Here is a 9,362-nt window from a genome sequence, read left to right on the forward strand (position 1 = left end):
TTTGGAGGTTTTCCAGACTTTTTCCTGTGGTTGATTTCAAGCTTCATAGCATTGTGGTCTGAAAGTATGCATGGTATAATTTCAATTCTTGTAAACTTATGAAGGGCTGTTTTGTGACCCAGTATATGATCTATCTTGGAGAATGTTCCATGTGCACTCGAGAAGAAAGTATATTCTGTTGCTTTGGGATGCAGAGTTCTAAATATATCTGTCAAGGCCATCTGATCCAATGTATCATTCAGGGCCCTTGTTTCTTTATTGACTGTGTGTCTAGATGATCTATCCATTTCTGTAAGTGGGGTGTTAAAGTCCCCTGCAATGACCACATTCTTATCAATAAGGTTGCTTATGTTTATGAGTAATTGTTTTATATATCTGGGGGCTCGGGTATTTGGCGCATAGACATTTATAATAGTTAGCTCTTCCTGGTGGATAGACCCTGTGATTATTATATAATGCCCTTCTTCATCTCTTGTTACAGCCTTTAATTTAAAGTCTAGTTTGTCTGATATAAGTATGGCTACTCCAGCTTTCTTTTGGCTTCCAGGAGCATGATAAATAGTTCTCCATCCCCTCACTCTCAATCTAAAGGTGTCCTCAGATCTAAAATGAGTCTCTTGTAGACAGCAAATAGATGGGTCTTGTTTTTTTATCCATTCTGATACCCTATGTCTTTTAGTTGGCGCATTTAATCCATTTACATTCAGTGTTATTATAGAAAGATATGGGTTTAGAGTCATTGTGATGTCTGTATGTTTTATGCTTGTAGTGATGTCTCTGGTACTTTGTCTCACAGGATCCCCCTTAGGATCTCTTGTAGGGCTGGTTTCGTGGTGACAAATTCCTTCAGTTTTTGTTTGTTTGGGAAGACCTTTATCTCTCCTTCTATTCTAAATGACAGACTTGCTGGATAAAGGATTCTCGGCTGCATATTTTTTCTGTTTAGCACACTGTAGATATCGTGCCAAGCCTTTCTGGCCTGCCAAGTTTCAAAGGAGAGATCAGTCACGAGTCTTATAGGTCTCCCTTTATATGTGAGGGCACGTTTATCCCTTGCTGCTTTCAGAATTTTCTCTTTATCCTTGTATTTTGCCAGTTTCACTATGATATGTCGTGCAGAAGATCGATTCAAGTTACGTCTGAAGGGAGTTCTCTGTGCCTCTTGGATTTCAATGCCTTTTTCCTTCCCCAGTTCAGGGAAGTTCTCAGCTATAATTTGTTCAAGTACCCCTTCAGCACCCTTCCCTCTCTCTTCCTCCTCTGGGATACCAATTATGCGTATATTATTTTTTTTTAGTGTATCACTTAGTTCTCTAATTTTCCCCTCATACTCCTGGATTTTTTTATCTCTCTTTCTTTCAGCTTCCTCTTTCTCCATAACTTTATCTTCTAGTTCACCTATTCTCTCCTCTGCCTCTTCAAGCCGAGCCATCATGGATTCCATTTTGTTTTGCAATTCGTTTAAAGCGTTTTTCAACTCCTCGTGACTGTTCCTTAGTCCCTCGATCTTTGTGGCAAGAGATTCTCTGCTGTCCTGTATACTGTTTTCAAGCCCAGCGATTAATTTTATGACTATTATTCTAAATTCACTTTCTGTTATATTATTTAAATCCTTTTTGATCAGTTCATTAGCTGTTGTTATTTCCTGGAGATTCTTCTGAGGGGAATTCTTCCGTTTGGTCATTTTGGAGAGTCCCTGGCGTGGTGAGGACCTGCAGTGCACTTCCCCTGTGCTGTGGTGTATAACTGGAGTTAGTGGGCGGGGCCGCAGTCCGACCCGATGTCTGCCCCCAGCCCACTGCTGGGGCCACAGTCAGACTGGTGTGTGCCTTCTCTTCCCCTCTCCTAGGGCCGGGATTCACTGTGGGGTGGCGTGTCCCGTCTGGGCTACTTGCACACTGCCAGGCTTGTGTTGCTGGGGATCTGGCGTATGAGCTGGGGTGGGTGGGCAAGGTGCACGGGGGCTGGAGGGGCAGGCTTAGCTCGCTTCTCCTTAGGTGATCCGCTTCAGGAGGAGCCCTGTGGCAGCGGGAGGGAGTCAGATCCGCTGCCGGAGGTTTGGCTCCGCAGAAGCACAGAGTTGGGTGTCTGCGCGGAGCGAGCAAGTTCCCTGGCAGGAACCGGTTCCCTTTGGGATTTTGGCTGGGGGATGGGCGGGGGAGATGGCGCTGGCGCCTTCGTTCCCCGCCAAGCTGAGCTCTGCCGTCCGGGGGCTCGGCAGCTCTCCCTCCCTCTGTCCTCCAGCCTTCCCGCTTTCCGAGCAGAGCTGTTCACTTCTGACCTCCCAGACGCTGAGTCGCGCTTGCTGTCGGAACACAGTCTGTCCGGCCCCTCCGCTTTTGCCAGCCAGACTCGGGGGCTCCGCTTGGCCGGCGAGCCGCCCCTCCGCCCCGGCTCCCTCCCGCCGGTCCGTGGAGCGCGCACCGCCTCGCCGCCCTTCCTCCCCTCTTCCGTGGGCCTCTCGTCTGCGCTTGACTCCGGAGACTCCCTTCTGCTAATCCTCTGGCGGTTTTCTGGGTTCTTTAGGCAGGTGTAGGTGGAATCTAAGTGATCGGCAGGACGCGCTGTGAGCCCCGCGTCCTCCTACGCCGCCATCTTCCGGCACTCTCCGCTCCCTTAGTACTTTTAAAACAAGATGCAATTTTCAAAAAAATAGTATCCATACCCATCGTCTCAGGGCCGTGTGGCTTGTGGAAGTCTCTTCCTCAGGCTTCCGTGTGTGTGGGCTTCGTGAGTTACTCCCAGGGCTGACTGGCCGGAGACTCTGTGTTTGTGACCCAGCCATGCCCAAGTTGGAAGCCTCATTCAACAAGGCTCACAAAAGATACGCAAATTAAAGAGCCACTCCCTTCCAGGAAGCTGGTGCCTTTCTTTGGGGAATTTCAGGAGAAAACACACATGCAAGCAATTTAAAGAAAAGGGGGAGGGGGGCAGGATTTACCTCTTGATTTTTAACTGCACTCGTGGGGTAGTTTGACACCCAGACTTACCCTTGGCCAACAACGGGTGTTGGGCTGAATGGCACCGCGAACAAAAAGCCTCGGGCTTCACTTCCCGAGCTTGAAGATCCCCTGTTTGTCGGGCAGTAGATGCACACCTGCCCTCTGGAGTAGACGGGGTCGTCCTCTGCCCCGGGGATGGAAGTGACGAGTCTCACCTCCGACGAGGGCCTATGGAGGCAGCGGGCTGATCTCCCGCGGAACACTTCCACTAACACGTCCTGGAAATTCCAGATCATTTGTCCATTTGCTCAGCAAACGAGGGACAGACAGCGAGGGCTGGGGGTGGGCAGCGAGGCAACGAGACCTCGGGGTCTGCAGGAGATCTGACCCCCCTTCACACCACCCCCCCACCCCCCAGGAGAATCCCTGGTACTGCTCAGGTCCTTTCTTCACAGAGGCTTGGGGGCATCTCTTCAGGGCTCCCGTGGCTTGTCTTCCGGGGGAAATTTAGAAAGGGAAATTCCCCAGCACTGCAGCCGGTTCTCAGGCCGTAAAAGACCATCATCGTCCCCCTCCCCCAATGCTCCTTCCAGACCCCCTTCACCCTCAGTCAGCACCGCAGTCACAGTCACTTCCCTGCTGGGTGACCCAGACCCTCAGCCCTGCCCGGTCCATCATGTTCTGTCACATCAAGGCTGCTGCGGTTGTGTTTACAATTAAAATAAGGCAAGGGGTATCAGGGATCGAGGACCCCAACGGGCCAGGCATATGCTCCCTGGCCGGTTGTGTCTCAGAGACGCCGCATCCCTACCCCTTGACCGGTCCGCCATCCTGGCCGGGATGGTTCCTGCTCTTGCCCAGCTGGACCCTCGGCAGCGAGAACCGTAGCTTGTAACTCCACGGTCTCCCCTGGGGGGTTGCCCTGGCTGAGGAGGGCCACCAGGCCCAAGGTCGCACCTCCTGCCGGGAAGAGGGCGCACCATGACCGATCAGGGGTGAGGCACCAAGACTCGGTTTCCACATCTCATCTCAGGGCAGCTCCGTAGGGCTGCCTCAGCTTCAGAGCTTCCCTGGGGGGTTGGCTGGGCCTCTGTCAGGACGTAGTCACAGCTCGGCTGCTCCCTGGGCCCAGTCCTGCTTCCTTACCCGTCCTTCTCGCAGATGCACGTTTGGGATTGCAATGCACATTGCGATCGTGATTGCGATGCACATTCTCATATCAGAGAAGGGTCAGCGGTAGCAATATCTTCGTGGAATAAGTCACTAATTCATTTGTTCACTCATTTCGTCATCTACTAACTTATGCCGCCGTTGCTTTTTAACAGGTTTTTTAAGGGTATTTATTTTGAGACAGAGCCTGGCCGGGGAGGGGCAGAGAGAGAGGGAGAGAGAGAGAATCACAAGAAGGCTCCACCCTGTCAGCTCAGAGCCCGACGCAGAGCTCGATCCCGTGAACCGTGAGATCACGGCCTGAGCCGAAATCAAGAGTCAGACGCTCAACGGAATGAGCCACCCGGGCGCCCCTACGGTTACTTTTTAAGCTCCACCTGTGTGCCAGGGTCTAAACACCGGAGGAATTAAATTGTAAGACACGGCCTTCTGATGGAGACAGACATGTAAACAAGAGAAGTAAAACTGGGATTTGAAAAAGCTCTAGCAAAGTCGTGCATAGAAACTATAAGAGCCTAGAAGGGGAAATGATCACCTGCCTGAAGGAGGATCGTCTCAGGTGGGGCATTGTAGGTGGGGCATGCAGGATGAGTAGGAGTTCGCCAAATGAACAGGGCTTTTAGCTCAGGCTAAGGAAATGCAGGATATGATCACAGCAAGACAAGCGGCCTGGAGAGGTCCACTTTCGTTCTTTAGCACGATTTTTCCATAATGCTTCTAAGACTGTGGCTCCGGGGATGCTGGTAAAGAGAAAACAAAGGCTCCCAGGGGGTCTGGGAGGATTGTGTCAGGGAAAGAGGCTCGGGGATGACAGACACGGGAGAAGGCACTCAAGCAAAAGGCTGTCTAAAAAGTCATTACGGGCTTTTAAGTAAATTCTCAATTATAATTATTCTAATGGCTTTAATAAGTCTGCAATTTGGAGCTATGATGCTCTAATGTGTCAGCTGCCATATGCCTCGATGCAAAACTCTTTCTTTTTCCCTTTGAAAGCCAATATTAAGAGGGCACCTGCCATGGTGAATTCTGCCAATGTCTCACCCCACGGAGGTTGGGACCTCTTATCATATGTAATCCCGAGTCAGTCCCCGAGGTGCAGATCGCAGCCCCCAGCCCCCAGAGCTGTCTCCCCTGGACTCTACAACTCCTGGCCTTCGGTGACTAGAGCAGAGATGTGCCGGTGGGGATCAGCTATCGTGTTAGATCTGGATGCAAACCCCACCTCTGCCTCGTGGTAGCTAGGGAGCTTCCGGCCAGCCGGTTCCCCTCTCTGTGCCTTGGTCTTCTCACCCGTCAGATGGGCGTGATTGCAATGCTCACCTCGCAGTGCCGGCACGAACGACCCCATGCAAAGTCCCTACTTGCCCTTGAAGGGGGCTTTTTCCATTCGAGCCAAACTGCATTTTTGCAGATGAGAAAGAAAGTATCAACCCGTTGTACAGTGCCATTTAGCAACAAACTGCTAACACAGCCGGGGGTCAAAGGCCAGTGGAAAGGGCTCTTTTTGAAGTCCGGAAGTGGCCTGCCTTCTATTACTTGTGTGGCCGAGAGCAAGGTACCCTCCGGCCCGAGGGTTCTGTCACCTGTTTCTCTACTCCCTCGCAGCTCTTCGTCCAGATCCTTCGTGGCAGACGTTGTCAATCTATTCAAGGCTCTGCTCGGAGAGGATTCCCTGAGTCCCTTCCTTCAAAGAGCTCCTGCATCGCTGTCCGGCCCCTGGAACCCCGCCTTGCTGGTTTTCATTGTGGCCTTTGCCATCGGACATATCGACGTGTTTACTCATTAATCGTCTGTCTCCAATCAGAATGCAAAGTCTTTGGGAACAGAGACAGCAGTTTTGTTCCCTGCTGCACCTCCGCATCCTATAACAGCACCTGGTGCAGACCGGGAACATGAGACCTAACTGTTGTGTAGACACAGAGCGGATTTCTCCAAACTTCTGAGTCTTCCTGGGAACGGAAGCACCTTCCCCTGAGGGTTATGCAGAGACAGTTTATATTAAATGCCCAGTGCGGGGCCTGGCAGGGCTTGCAGGAGAGGATCAGCCGACGGCTCTGATGATGGTATTCAGGCCCATCCAGCCCTTGTGGCTGGGGCAGGCCTCTGCGTCCGACCCCACTGCTAAAAGCCTTTGTCAAAGGAGGATGATTTGGGCCCTTGTTTCCCCGATCTGGCTGCACATCACAGTCACCTGGGGCGCTGTACGAAAACACAGCTGTCCGGATCCCGCCGCGGTCATTCTGACCCAGGTCTGCGAATTGGAGTCAGGAATCCGTGTATTTTAAATACCAGAGCGGCCATGACATTTCCCGTTCAGACAGGAGGCGACTCCAGAGAGAGACGTCCTGGTGGCCATGTTTCAGGACAGGTCATTTCATTACAACAGGGAATAAACCCTTACTGAGCCAGGGAAGGGCCAGGTATGAAAAGCACATTTATAAGTGAGGGAAGAGGAGTGAAGGGCTCTCCAGCAGAGAGAACTTGCTGGAAGGGAGATAGTAACGTGGTGAGATCGAGAGCCGACCCCAGCACCGTGCCCCCCACCCCGCACGCCCGGAGGGCACGTTTCTGCAGGCCAAGCCGCTAGACTCGATGTGATCACTACGCTTCTTTCGATCTCGATGCCGTTAGGGAGCAGGTAGGCAGTGAGTGTGTATGATGGGGAGGCTGTTTGCATTTCTGAGTGTTTAATCTTTTAATTATGACTCTTGGAGTTTTTACAGTGTAAAGCTAATAAGCAAACACACGGCCTCTTTCTCGTACTTCATTTCGTGCACAGGGTGTTTAGACAACTGTGAATCCCCGCAGTGCAAAATACTGGGGCCAAGAGGTAAACCCACTGGGTAAACGAACTGAAATCGCTCCGTGTTTACAATAAAATAAGTGTATACGAAAGTAACGGGGTGGTATTTTCTTAGTAATTATCTAGGTGCGTGCTGTCCAATGCTGTCACCATTAGTCACATGTGGCTCTTTAAATGTAATTAAAACTGAATTAAAAATCCCGGTCCTCGGTTGCACTCACCCCGTTTCAAGTACTCAGCAGCCACATGGGTCTGGGGCTGTGCCGTCTGGACAGCTTAGCTGGAGTTCATTCTCTTCACAGCAGATACTTCTACGCCACAGTGAGTGCTGATGTAAATTTCCAAGAAGTATGTGTTTTAACTCTTTAAAAAAGAAAATTCCCACTGTCAGGGTAGGATGGGAATCTGCAACCCATGATCCATGCCCAAGGCGTGCTAAAACCCAACACAGGGCAAAAGCACAAAACATGTGTGTCATTGAGAACCTTGAGTCTCAGCAAGTTTCCATAGTGTCCTTATTATCCCGGATATTTAAGAAGAGGCTGTCAGTTACCGCTAGGAGAACACTACCTGTACGTTGTGCGGATAATAAAAGAAAAGGTGACTTTGGACAGATGTCTGGAAGTTTTCTCCCCAAGGGTGACTTTGCTGGTGCAGGGAGGGCATAGCAGGGAGGGACCCTGGATCTCTGCCGCCTCCCTCCCTCAAGAGGATGGCTGTACCGCTCCCAGCCCTCAGAGAGCCCAGGAAAGCATCCAGCGTTGGGTTAGAATCTGCACTGCTATTCTGCAGGAAGCATAACCGTATTGAATTTGAGAGTGCTGGTCACCTGAACCCACGCTCTCTCTCTCTACTCCCCCTAGGAACGACCAGCTGGGGTTGGACAAAGGGGACCGTGCGCCCTCACAGTTAAGCCTCGGGATCTGGCAGCGAGGTCTGCCTGTGTGACATCGGTTCAGTGACGTCACCTCGCAGAGCTGCGGTTTTCTCGTAGGGAAGGAGGGGTGGCCATGGGCCTATCTGGTGGAGCTGTCTTAAGAGGGAAATGGGACGGTGCTCGCAAAGCCCTGAATCCGGCCCCCGCCTCGTGGCGCACACATAATCAACGGTTTATTGTAATGTTTGCACATGGGTTGATAGGTCAGGCCGCCCCAGGCGCCAGTGTCCGCTTTGCTACTCATTAACTGCCGGCTTCCCTCAATCTATTTGCGTTGTGTGTGTGTGTGTGTGTGTGTTGATTTCCTCATCTGTAAACCATGAATGGCGCTCCCTGTGTGCAAGTCTGTCATGAGAAGCAGATGAAACAAAGTCAAGGAGCAGTGACGTGCTGGACCCACAGTAAGAGCTCCTTTAAGTGCCCTTTTTGCTTTTCTTCAGCTAAGATACATCTTTGGGAGCAACACGTTTCCAGTTACAAGCTTTTTCAGTTTCCCTGTTAAGGTCAAGACGGGGCTAGACCACGGTGAACCTCAGAGGACTGCCCTTTCCACCGTGCGCTGTGTTCTGTCCAAGCATTCCTTCTACTTCCCGGAGGATGTGGGAGAGGCCATTCTCTATCAAGGGGTCTCTGCTGGCTAAAAATACCTGAGAACTGAGGACAGGTCAGTGGGTAAGAACAGAAAACCTCGACTGGGCTTGTTGTTGGATCTTCAACTTCTTACCCCGAGGGCGCCCAGCTCGCCATGAGGCTGGGTCCGTGCAGGAGCCGGGCCTGTGTGCAGGTAGGAGAGACACAGAGATTCGAGAATCTGCTGCTCGGGCAGCAGGTGATGGAGCTCTGGTCTTTTCTACCGTTCACCCCCAGAGTGCCAACCCTGCACATTTCCCTGGGCTTTTGGTTACCCATGTGATTTCACTATGCCCCAGGGCAGCAGGTGGATGGGGGTGGTTTCTAACCCCCCACTACACAGACATGGAAGCCCATCCTCACTCAGTGGTCAAGCTGGGATGGGGGCCCCGGACGTCAGGATCCTGGTTTTGTTTGCCTTTGTTTGTTTGTTTCCATTGTAACTTCTTCATGCGGTCTCAAACTTTGGGATTCCCTGCAGCTTTCCCCCACCTTCCTCCCATCCGCCCCTAGCCGACCTCTGCCCACAGGACACCTGCCCTGCCCTTAGCCCCCCGCCCCCGTCTCCTCCAATACCTCACTTTCACAGTGTAGCTGAAAGAAATGTAATTTGACCAAAATAATTCTCTCCAAAGGTTTAACGACTAATATTTCCCAGTCACGGAGGTTTTGAAAGAAACGATTGATTTATTCTAATCAGATCCCCCTGTGGTGAGTTCAGACACGCAGTATCACAGGTCCTGCATCAAGAGGCAGAGCGCGAGGCACTGCTTTGCCGCGTGTTGGCTGGTGACGTCAGGGTGGCTTCTCAGACCTGAGCTGCCGTCTCTTCATGTATGAAATGAGAGCCCTGTGCCTTCAGAGAGCTCTTGCAGCCCCA

Source organism: Panthera onca, chromosome F2 (assembly GCF_046562875.1).
Source record: "Panthera onca isolate mPanOnc1 chromosome F2, mPanOnc1 haplotype 2, whole genome shotgun sequence".
In the NCBI taxonomy this organism is placed as follows: Eukaryota; Metazoa; Chordata; class Mammalia; order Carnivora; family Felidae; genus Panthera; species Panthera onca.